A 13,382-nucleotide genomic window follows, 5' to 3' on the forward strand; every position below is an offset into this window, starting at 1 on the left:
TTGATTTTCTGATTTTTCTTTGACAAGAAAACAAAGCAAGCACACAAACACAAGATTGTAGCCTCAAAGGCACAAATGAGTATGGGTCTAGATCAACCCAATTCTTGGACTTGTTTTTTACCCTTCCTTTAGATGTATTTTAAGGTGTATTTCCAAAGCCTGAAGTCGGCTCAATTCGCACTAGGTCTGTAAAATGAACACACTTCAAACACTTTTTATCCCTAAGGTCAAATGGCCAGTTGTGATAAATTTAGCCCACATCTTGATATTTCTTCGACTTTGGTACTACATACCTTATGAATCCCGCCGTGGCAGGTAAGGATGTGATATACTAAGTCTTGCACGAGCATAACAAATAGATGATCCCTATGATGGGGGAGTCACCACTTTTATCAAGCCACAAGTGACTTTTCAAAAAGCTATGTTTCTACTCAAGGAAATATGTATGGTGAGTATCTTGGGAGCAAAACCATCTATGCTCTTGCACTAAATTATACCTCAAATATCCTCAATCAATAGAACAGGTGGGCTACTACTTAAAGGTGTTTAGTCATGTTCGATGGCTTTGGACATAAGTTCATTCTGCAGTGACTCACTTAAGAGCCTTGTAACTGGTGGTGGGGCCCATTTGTCCTTTCGGCCAGTTACACTGTAGGAACAGCTATACCCAAGGCTACAGCTTTCGCTCTCACCTGATTTCTATAGCGGCTCGAAGGATTTACCGCTCGAGGTCGTTCCCAAGAGTATCGATCCCTTGGCAGGCCTCTCTTAAAAAGATAAAATTTGAGCGTTACTAACACTTTTCTCTTGCACCTAGGACCACGAGAGCCAAGGGAGAGGATAGTGTGTGTTAGAGGTAGGACCACTCGACCAACTCTTTTGCACAAGTGTGCCAAACACAAAATTCACTTGTTCCTTTTAATTTGTCATCGCAATGATTTTCTATCTATTTGGAGATGTTGCTCCAACAATCATGGTGTTCTTTTTAATTTTCAAAGGCAATTGTTGGAGTAAACTAGAATTTGAAAATCCTGGTCAACTTAATGAAAAACACGTTTGCATGAAGTAAAATTGCTTTAAAAATGAGACAAGTTGATTGTGAATTTTATTTGCACCAAAAATGGAAGTGTGGATTGTGAGTTTTATTTTGATGCAAGAAATAAATTTTGCCTTGTTTATTTTAAGCACCAAAACGAAGTTTGTTTCCTAACTTGCAAAAAAAATAAAGTTGTTTTTGTATAAGTTTGTGGTTCTTTTTACCTTGGAACAATGAAATTCTTTTTAAGAGCCCCAAACAAATAGGTGATTCTTTTTTTTAAAAGCCCAAAGTTGAAATGTGAAGTTAATTTTAAACCAAAATAAAAAGTGAATTCATTTTTAAAACCAACTTCAAAAAACAAGTTAGTAAAAAAATATAAATATACTTTTTAATCTAATTTAAATCTGCACAAAAGAGAAAAATAGTTAGTAAAATCCGCCTATTTGGTGGGCTTCTACAAGCCTAATTTTTTTTTTTTTGTTGGTTACAAGGTGATTTGTACAACGTTTTGTTACAATAGCGCTAGTCTGCGTTTGAACAGAGGCACTATTTAACACAAACGTATTAAAAGAAAGGGAAAGACAGAGAAGGGAAAAGCACTGAAACAGGGGGAATAGCGCCAAAATAATGCCAAACGCACCAAAACAGTGTCAAAATCGCAACCTGTGTATTTTCAACATTCAAACATGTTATTGGTTAAAAAAAAAATGATCTTTTTGGTGTTTGGATTCACGTCGGGTTCACCAAATGATGCTCTGCAAAAAGGATTAGAAAATCTGTTTGATGGCAACACACACAAGAGCACAAGAAACAAACGTTAGTGTTAGCAACAAAAGATTATCCTAAACAGGCATATCAAGAGAGATATTAAGCATGAAATAGAAAGCATATAAACATAAAATGAAATAGCTAATCAAGATGCTCATAGTTGCTCCTCCCTTGTTCCTCTCCTCTCCAAGTCCCAAATGAGTGTAGCTCTCAGCAGCTTTTTGCACTATGGATGCTTATGGAGGATTGAGATTTAATACTAAGCTTCAAATATGAAATGAAAAGCTAAATACTATGCTAGAGTAGATAGTGATGCTATGAAAAAGCTCTATGCTAATGCCAGTATAACAACAATACTCTAAAATGCTTCTCCTTTTGCTTGAGGAGAAGGGTTCTATTTATAGAAGAAATAGGGAAATGAAGGGTTAAGATTGAGCAATCTTAACAAGGGTTAGGATTGAAAGTTGGGGATCCATGTGCACAATTGGCACCAATAAAATGGTGACAAGTGTCAACATAGGATTGGGTTGAGAGAAGAGGTTGGAGGCATTAAAGGCTTGAGAAGACCTCATGGTTATCTAGAAGGTAAGGGTCAAGTCTAAATTAAGATTACCCATTGGATTAAGAGTTAATCCAAGGATAAACCTTTGTGCAAATGTTTAAGAGATAATCATGGTCAAAGCATTAATGGCCTGATGAGACCTTTGGGTTGGGTAGAGGTTGAGTCAAAACAAATGTTTTAACCATGTAGGAGGGTTTGGGTTAACCATTAATGGTTTTTGAAGACTTTGTGGATTAAGTGGTTTGAAGGTTGAAAGCCTTCAATGGTTATCAAAGACTTTGAGCCATTTAGTGGTTGAAGGTTGGAAGCTTTCAAAGGTTATCCAAGACTTTGAGGGTTAATTTGTTGAACACACAAAAGCATTAATTGTTTTTCAAAGACTTTGGAGTCTTTGAGAAGTGACTCCAATTTGCTTAGGAATGTGACAATATTTAAGGGATGGATTTAGGCTAATTAGGAAAGGTTTAGAAGAATCTAGAAGGGGTTTAGGCATACAAGTGGATTTTGTAGGAAAATGCAAGTGGGAGAAATTTTGGTATTTTCAATTAAAATAAAATCATTTATTTCAATTAAATGGTGTAATTTGCATTTGGATAAATATTCAAATAAATATTAATTTATTTAAATGAGAAAATGAAGATAAAGCATTTAAATGCTTGAAGACTTTGAGGGAAACCATTAAAGGCTTGAAGACTTTAAGGAAAACCATTAAAGTCTTAAGAAGACTATAGAAGGAAGCCATCAAGTTTGAAGACTTTAAAGCCATCAAGTTTGACTACTTTAAGGGAAACCATTAAAGGTTTCAAGTGGGTGAGGATAAATAGGATTTTAAATAAATAATTTATTTAAAATAGTTGTGCAACTTGCTTTTGTAGGAAAATACAAGTGGGTGGAGGATAAAGGTGATTTAAATAAATTATTTATTTATTTAAATGTGAGAGGTGGGATTTTGGGGGTTTTAAATAAATATTAATTTATTTAAATGTGAGAGAAGATTTAATTAAACAAATATGATTTATTTATTTAATTAATGGTCTGAATTTGGTTAAGTGAATTAAATCAAATAAATTGAATAATTTATTTAATTAATAGGAGAAGAGGGTTAAGATGAATTAATTAAATATTAATTTAATTAATTATTAATTGATGGTTAAATAATCAAATAAATACTAAGTATTCATTTAATTAAGTGGACAGATTTATGTGACTACACAAACCAATAGGTTTGATGTGATATGAGAACTGGTGGTGAGTATTAGGGTTGAATGGTGATTAGGGTAAGTTCAACCTGGTGTAGCATTTATTGCAGCTTGTAAAAGGTAAATAAAAAGAATTTTTCTAGTCTTATTTGTTACCTTGTATATTGGAGAGCACTTGGAGAGAGATAAAAATAGAGAAAGAGTTTGTGTTTATTGCATTGGTGAAGATTGACAGTGGAATGAAGAGATTTGTGGAGAAGTGAATCAGTGAAGTGCATCCAGACCGAAAAGCATAGAAACCCTAGATGCGGAGGCGGTGAAAGGTATTTATCTAGAATTGGAATCTATGTTTGATATCTTACAATGGATACACCACATTGTTTGATTGCAGAGGCTAAATAAATGTTTGAAGCGAAGAAGGTTGTTGAATCCTCTAGTGCCCCAACCGGTACCAGTACCGATAAACAGACAAGAAGCGCAATTGCAAAGGAGAAACCTTCTAAGATTCAATTCAAAAGAGAGGGGAAAGAAGTCAAGCCCCCTACACCTAAAGCATTGGTAGCCACCAGTAAGAGGAAGAAAAAGCAAGAAAAGAGAACTACAAATGAAGAGGAAATAGAATTTGAAGGTGAGAAGAAAGAACTTAGAGCTAGTGTCACGAACCCTATTTTTCCATAATTATTTAATTAGGAAAATAATGTTTATTTTTCAAATGAAATTGAAATGAAATGAAAATAGAACTAATAATGAAATAAGAAAGGATATCGAATGTACTGATATGATTTATGTACAATTGAATGATCAGTAATAATTTTAATTGTAAATTGGGATCGTCATTGCTAATGAGCGATTGAGTGCAAAGTGAATGCAGGAACAGGTGAACAATGATGAAGATGAGAACATGGTTCAGGTAGAGTTGTCTTAGCTCTTGTATTTCGTTAGGATAGATGGAATCTCTCACACACCACATTAGGATTTATATTTGCATCTTGAAAGATGGATGATTTAAATGACCTTATTTGAGTGTTTGTTCAAATTGAAATGATAAATTTAGTATGAGTAGTAGATTGATTTAAATAATTATACATGTGCATTGATTGCATGATGTGAGTGGCGATTGAATTGAATTTAAGTTACATGAGTAATGGTGAAATATTATGCTTTATTGTTAAAAGAGATGAAACGTATAAACAATTCAAAAATGAATATCGACCCTAGGTTTTATGTTCTTTTTAGATATGTATAAATGTATGAAAATTGTACTTATGAGTTTACTTTTGTAAATTGAATAATAGTATAATATATATATATGAGAGATTTATTCAATCATATACATATATCAATATCTAATTATCGTGAAATTTGACTTCGTCAAGAATTTTGTTTATACATATACGTAATCATTTGAGATTAAAAATATATGTGCATTATATATATATATATATATATATATATATATATATATATATATATATATATATATATATATATATATATATATATATATATATATATATATATATATATATATATATATATATATATATGAATTCTTAAATAATTTGATCTTGTTATGGTAAATGCATATTTAATTATCGAATATGTAGATATATTTGTGGAATTAAACTGTTTTATGAAAATCCAAAATATATATTAATATATATTTTTAATTATAGAAAAAGGTTATTAAAGAAATTGTTTAACAAGTTTAATGTTTAATATATATTAATTAAAAGTCATTAATTATATATATAAATATAAATAAATTAAAAACTTTAAAAAAATAAAAATAAAAATATAATAACAAATAATAACATGGTGGCGGGTTATTAAAAAAATAAAGAGGGTGGTCGATATTACTAAAAGGGAGGGGTCGGTATTACTACCGACCACCCCTCCTCCCTATTTATAAAACCAAACTCCACGTTGCATCGAACCCTCCTCGCAAATACTAAAACATACTCCACGTGCAGATCCAATATGGTAGTAGACGTAGTTTAAGGGATTATTTCAGTCATAGTCAACTTTGGTTTCACATCGACCACGTTGCAAACATAAACCGTGATGACTATTACACGTGAGGTGGCATGAATTAATAAAAGACATGGGTTATCATCCCATGTAAACACCTTGATAGACATGTATAAGTTAGTTATTTAAACTTTGCATATTTTAGGGAAGTCGTTTTTAGTAAAGTGGACATAGTCTTGGAATTAAAAGCCACATGGATAACCAATAATTATGAATTTAACAGCTTAGTGGTGTGGTGTCATGAAATGAATAATGGATAACAATGCATGGAGAACACATAAGTGTTCAAAACCATTTAGGATTGTTATGTTGCAATTAGATCATGAGTGGTGTCACTTAGAATCAATCCACCTCTAGGAGAGATAGCCCGAAAGTAGGAAAGGAAGGTAGACAACAACACTATATATAGACCATTGAGTTGGAAGAGAGGGTGAGGGAGATGGAAAATGGAAAAAGAGAAGAGATGCAACCAAGGATTGGAGAATGGAATGAAGAAGAGAAAAGTAGTGAGATTTAGAATAGTTTTCAATCTAATCGTAAAAGATCAATCATGATCATCTCAGATTTAGAGTCGAATTTCAAAGTAAAGTTTAGAAATAAAAGATAGAAAGGAAGGATAGAGTTAATAGAAGAATCGACAGATGGAGAGCGTCAAAGAGGTTGTGTACCATCTTGAAAGAGAGAAAGCAAATGTGAAGAGGGAAGCAAATCCATCACCTCAAGCCAATAACAAGAGCATAAGGAGGTAGGATCTACCTTAATTCTTTGGTCATTATGCAAGGATAGTAAGTGAGTCATGAAGTTATATAATGTTTATTAGAATGAAGTTTGATTGAGTCAAGCCATGATTAGAACAAAATTGTTTGAACTCGCTTTTGAATAGTCTTATAGAGAAATGTATTATGAGGTATATATGATAAAATAACTAAGAACATGCATGGAAAATGTTAAAGAGTAGTAGGAATTGCATTATAGGTTGCTTTACATATTCTTTAAAGGATGATCTAGTTTTAGACCTATGCAATATACTAATGGAAGAGATAGAATCGTGAAAGGAATCATTGTTAATTGTTCAAAAATTACGTTCATGTAAATATAGATACAATAGTGAAATACTTTCTTAAGTTTGTTGATAAACTTAGTGAAACTCTCATAGATCACCCAATCTTCTAGAAATTAAGTAAGAGGATAAAGAGAGAAACTTTGAGATTGAACCACGAAGAAGATGAAATAATAGGATAACGACTTATTAAATAATGAAGTTATTTTGATATCACAAGGAAAGACTTACACTTGGAATTTTGCATGAAAAGTAAAGATGGTTATCAAGTGTCTCATTTAAAAAGCCTTATAGATAGGCGTTTATGAACTTATATCATATTAGATTGTCGATATGGTAAATTAGTAAAGTCGGTGTGTAAAGTTTTAAAATCATGAAAGGTCACATATTAGTATTAAATTAAATATGATGTTTTGAGAAAAGAGGTAAATGAACCACGACACTTGGAAAGATAGAGAGAGTTTAGATGAGATAAACTTAGAATTCTAAACCATAAGAAATAGAATGCATGTTAATGAGTATGCTATGTTTTTATAATTGAATAAAAGAATGTGTACTCATTTTATTCAATTTATATGTAAGATACATACATGTGTTACACCTCCTTAATTTTGTAATCATGTCTTTAAATTGCTTGAAAGATAGAAGGGAAAGATTGTCTTCTTTTAGATGTATATTTGATTATCCATAAAAGATTGTTTCTTGACAGATAGGATTGGTTGTAATAAAAGATTTATTTTATCAATTTCTATTCAAACGAAAGATTTTCTTCTTAGCATAGTATTTTTATCTTGCAAGAAATAGGAATCTAGAATTAAAAGGCGAAAGATTGTCTTCTGTATGAATTTATGTGAACAAAGCTAGATAGGCTTGTGTTTGTGGAAAGTTACCTTCCAGGACAGGTGCCGAATGTGGATTATAGAGAGTATAGTTGCTTTTCCAACTATCTATTTTTGTTGTGCATGGCATTATACTCGGCCGAGTAATCAAATTGAATTAACCATTGAAAGAAGGAAAACAGATAGGTGGTTAGAGGAAGATCTAGTAGAGAACTCTTGAGCCATCAAGGAAGAAGTAGTATGATTTAGAGGAGGCACGAAAGGGTTCATTCCAAGCTAGAATCAAAGCGCAAGGAGGTAGGATCTTCATTTCGTTTTGGTTATTTTGCACTAAGAAATAATAGTGAAATAGAGCTATGGTTGTAGCATAAGATTTTATTTATGATAGTCCATGTCTTTATTGAATTTTTTATTATTCCTTGAATAGACATAGAAGGAAATCATTAGGTGGTACATATATTGAAATAGCTAAGAAATGCAATTATATTGTTTAGGAATGGTAAATAATGCTAATGGGTTAGGATAGATATTCATTTAAAGAATGTGTACTCAAATTTAACTCATTTATATAAAAAGAAACATACTTTTGTTACACCTTCTTCTTACTTTGTACTTATTTGATTTTTTTGATGAAAATACATTTGCTTATCAAAATTGTGAAATTGTTATTCTACGAAAGATTGTTTTCAATTAGGTGAAAGTAATGAAATAGTGTTTAATTTATGAAAGTGATAGGAAAGATTTTAGTTCTATTAGTCAAAATATTGTATTCTTGTTTTATGAGAACCAAGCTAGATAGGCTTGTGTATGGAAAGCTACCTTCCGGGACGGGTGCTGAATATGGAATCTTAGAGAGAATAGTTGCTTTTTTCAAACTGTTTATTTTTGCTATGCATGGCATTAAACTCGGCTGAGTAACGAATTGAATTATCCATTGAAATAGATGGAATTATTTTATTTATGCTCTCTACTATATCCTTGATTGATAATGCTTGTTTCTTAAAAGAATTAGAAAAATGAAAATGCTTGTAGCATCTAGGCACGCACTAGATTCCCTCTTGTCTTTCGAATTATTTGGTTAAAACAATTCGTGCAGGGTCGGGTATTCTTGATTGACCAAGAATTTCGGGGAAGTGTAAGCTTCAAGGTTGGGCGGAAAGAGCGCCTGAATCTTGTTCTCGTCTTCATTCAATGGGCTGAAAGGAAGCGACTCAGATTGGAGATCAACAGATGTATCTCACTTTCTTTATGTTCATTTAATACTTAAGGCATTAAAATGCTTAAGTATGATATAATGATATGTAATGAGAAATTTGTACCTTCCATTGTATATGAAAATTTTATTTAACTCCTTGATATCTATGATTGTTTTATCAATTTATTAAACTTGTTTTATATTATGTATGAAATAGACTTATTAATTGATCTATGAGTTTATTTATGAATAAAGAGTAGATTATGTCATATAGAGTAATTTACATCTTTACAATGTTCTATTGGTTTACTAGGATGCATGTGACAAGCGATCTACAACATTTTTGAAATTTCACTGAGGCTGGACTTGAAAAGGGAGAGCACGATGGTGCAGGATGGTGCAGGAGCATGCGTAAAAAGAGCCCTAGCTAGAGAAGAATTGAAGTACAAAGGTGGTGTTGAGTTGACAGATGCAGCAACAATTGTGCGATGGTGTAACTCTATAATAGGACCAGGTAATACAGGTACATCAATGGTTCATAGATATTTTTGGTTGATCACTAAATTTGACATTAAAAACTTTCAAGATTGTTGTACAGTTGCAGAATCGAGTGACATGCACTCATTTAGAAGTTCAAATGCAAGTTCACTAGTAATTTATATTAGACAAATTGTATGCTTTTGCTCTTCATGTATGTATTTTTTGTGGGAAGAATGTGAATCACAAGAGTGGGTTGACAAATGGTCTTGTAGACCATTGGTTCCCATTGATACTTATCAAATTCCCAAAGCACTACAGTTGAACCAGATGGAAGCATTAGTTGATTTCGACCATGTATCCGACCTAGTGGAACCAGGTGATTTTTTTAATTAATTTTATTGCAGGAATTTTATTTGGCTCATTTTATTACATCAAACATTATTTTTGGTATTGATTATCATTCTATAAAATGTAGGTCATGTGTACGCAGTTGTTGCAGAAGAGAATAGTGAAGAAGGAATGGATTACTTTTTGTGTCGTTGTATTGAGCCTAAAAGAAAATTGACAACCACAATCATTGATGGAGAGAGTATTGAGTACCCAGTAGGGTATGTTGTTGTGACAGGCACATGGCTTAGGAGATGCCCTATCAAGAATTCGGATGTTTGGTTATTCGAGGACTTTGAAACACACAGACATATTCTTCTTTTCTCCAACCTTGTTGTTGCAACAAATATTCAATTGATTAAGTATCGTGGTAGACCTCATAACAAGAATTTATGGAAAGTTTGTGAATCTGACCACAAGGCAATACTTGACACAATATGGGTTAGAACCAATCCAAAAGGCTCACTTGAGTGATTCTAGATTCAGGATAGAATGATTTTGAGAATTTTGTATATATCATTAGCAAATTGTTCTATATTCATTTTTTGTATATATAAATGCCCATGAGTTGATTTGTACATATTTAGAGGCAAAATTTTGTATATTTAAATGGCCATGAGCTTATTTGTACATATCTAGATGTCAAATTTTGTATATTTAAATGGCAATGAGATGATTCACACATATTTAAATACCAAATTTTGTATATCTAAATGGCCATGAGTTGATTCGTACATATTTAAATGCCAAATTTTGTATAAAACCCCATGAGCTAATTTGTAAAACATTTTTTTGTATATTTAAATAGCCAAGAGATGATTTGTCCATATTTAGAGGCAAATTTTTGAATATATATGACTATATTTTGTGACGCATTTTGTATTTTTTTATTATACTTCAAATTTTGTATGACTATTTGGTGCAGGGGCACCTAGCCATTGAGATTACCTATAAGGTCATATTGCATTTGTAACTATTTGTAATGTTCCTTTTATAATTTGTAAGGACATAAAGTCCATAGATGTCAAAACAAATCATTTGTGTGTTTTCATGTTGTACTTTGCAAGTTATGGTCATTTTATTAAGTGCAACTTCTAGATCGCACCGGTAGGGTATGGCTCTCGACATTCTGGCTCGTTGGGAGGCACAACAAGAGAATTCCTAGTGTAAACCTACCCACCCAAACATGCTTGTGATGCTGGTTTGTGTCCACGATGAATGAAATCAAATCTAGCCTATCTTGCAACTTTGCATTGCATGCAACTGACGGTTTTTGCACCAAGTGAAAAAAACGCTACCATTTAAAAATGGCTCTAAGTTTTCAAAAATCAAGATAGGTCATTGTAGATAAGCCTCTCATGACCTTATAGGTTCAAACAAATAAACCGTATGCATCCTCGATTGAGAGAAATAGATTGTCAAAGTTTGACAACTTTTTGGACTCAGGGCACTTGAGAGATCGCATCGGTAGGGTATGGCTCTCGACATTCTGGCTCATTGGGAGGAACAATAGGAGCATGCCTAGTATAAACCTTCCCTCCAGGATGCACTCGTGATGCTGGTTTGTACCCATGACAAACAAAATTGTCTCTAGCCTATCTTGCAACGTTGCATTGCATGAAACTAACGGTTTTTGCACCAAGTGAAAAAATGCTACCGTTTTAAAATGGCTTTGAGTTGCAAAAACTGAGATATGTCATTTTAGATGAGCCTCACGTGACCCTATAGGTTCAAACAGATAAATCATATGCATTCTGGATTGCGATAAATAGTCTATTAAAGTTTGACGATTTTTTGGACTCAGGGCACTTGAGAGATCGCACCAGTAGGGTATGACGTTTCAGCTCGTTGGGAGGAAAAACATGAGCATTCATAGCATAACCTACCCACCTAGACACACTCATGATGTTGGTTTGTGCCCACGATGAACAAAATTGTCTCTAGCCTATCTTGCAACTTTGCATTGCATGCAACTGACGGTTTTTGCACCTAGTGAAAAAACACTACCATTTGAAAATGGCTCTGATTTTTCAAAAACCGAGATAAATCATTGTAGATGAGCCTCACATGACCCTATAGGTTCAAACAGATAAATCATATGCATCCTGGATTGCGAGAAACAGTTTGTTGAAGTTTGACAATTTTTTGGACTCAGGGCACTTGAGAGATCGCATTGGTAGGGTATGGCTATTGATGTTCCGACTCATTGGGAGGCACAACAGGAGCATGCCTAGCATAAAATTGCCCACCCAGATGTGCTTGTGATGTTGGTTTGTGCCCACGATGAACAAAATCAAATCTAGCCTATCTTGCAACTTTAACAACTTTGACAACAACTTAGAAAATTTTCCATATTTTATCCAAATCACCCCAAACTTTCACAAATGGCTCCAAACTTTGACAACAACTAGACAACTTTGACAATAACTGAACAACTTTTACATCTTTTATCCAAATGTCCCCAACTTTCACAAATGACTTCAAATGATCATTAATGGTCCCAAATCACCTTATTTAAATGAAACAATGGAAAACAAGACAAAAACCCAAATTTGACCATTGGGAGCATGAGGGTGCTCTCGCACCACTCACATTGTCAAATATAAAGGAAAAGAATCAAAAGCATCTAGTGATCATTACCATGGATCAAATCTGACCATTGCCATTGAATTTCATTTTGATTGAGGCAAGGAGTTTTGTAGGGTTAATTCAATATTTTAGAAATCTTATCAAATCATATTCCACAATTGCAATGCTTTATATCATAGATTTTTGTTGTTTATATTCATATTGTTGATTACATAGGCAAATATTTATTTAACTTTATAAAAGGGCAGCCATCAAATACACCGAATAGTTTGAGCAGAAATTAAGTATCAATTATAAATCAACATTTATATATATCAAAATGCACAATAATGAACACAATACACATTTATTGGATCGAATATCAACATTTATATATATCAAAATGCACAATGATTGTGTATGTATATAAAAAAGGCATATATGTCAAGTCAATACAAGTTTTACAAATATGTGGCATATGCCATGTCCAAATCGATATATAATAAAAATATAGAATATATCTAGGTGTATTGGTCATTCAATGACCACAGCTAACACTATATGATCCTATACTTGTGGTGGATCATCAAAATAGATCCTCTTTGATGCAGTACGTGACTCTGTAGATGATTGCACAACCACAATTCAAAAGCCAAGTTAGAATCCTTTTGTAGAAAATAGTTCACAATTATCAACATAACTATGCATTTAACTATAATTTCTTTGCAATTGAATTGCAGATTACCTCCTTAGTTGATATGGGATCTATTGTATTCTTTCTCTTTTCCTTGTTAGACTTAAGAGTTTTCTTAAAATGGAACTTCAAAGGATCCAAGTTATGGCCGAACCGCGAAGGGGCCTGTTGTAGATTAAATAAAATTAATACAAGGTACTAGCATATATAGATCAAAAACACTAAAAATCTACAATATATAGAACAAAAGTGTACCGGAGCCTGAGATGCTTCTCCAATAGACTTAGGAGGGCTCGCCATTAATGGAGCAGTTGTGGTTATTTCCTGTATGAAAAATGATTAAGATTAAATACAATTAATTTAATGATAAGTATTGTAGGTTAAATACAATTAATACAAGGTAGTAATATGTACATATCAAAAACATTAAAATCTACAATATATAGAACAAAAGTGTACCAGAGCCTGAGATGCTTCTCTAGTAGACTTAGGAGGGCTTGCCATTGATGAAGCAACTCTGGGTATTTCTTGTATGAAAAATGATAAGATTATAATTTATC

The sequence above is a fragment of the Cryptomeria japonica genome, chromosome 7 (assembly GCF_030272615.1).
Source record: "Cryptomeria japonica chromosome 7, Sugi_1.0, whole genome shotgun sequence".
In the NCBI taxonomy this organism is placed as follows: domain Eukaryota; kingdom Viridiplantae; phylum Streptophyta; class Pinopsida; order Cupressales; family Cupressaceae; genus Cryptomeria; species Cryptomeria japonica.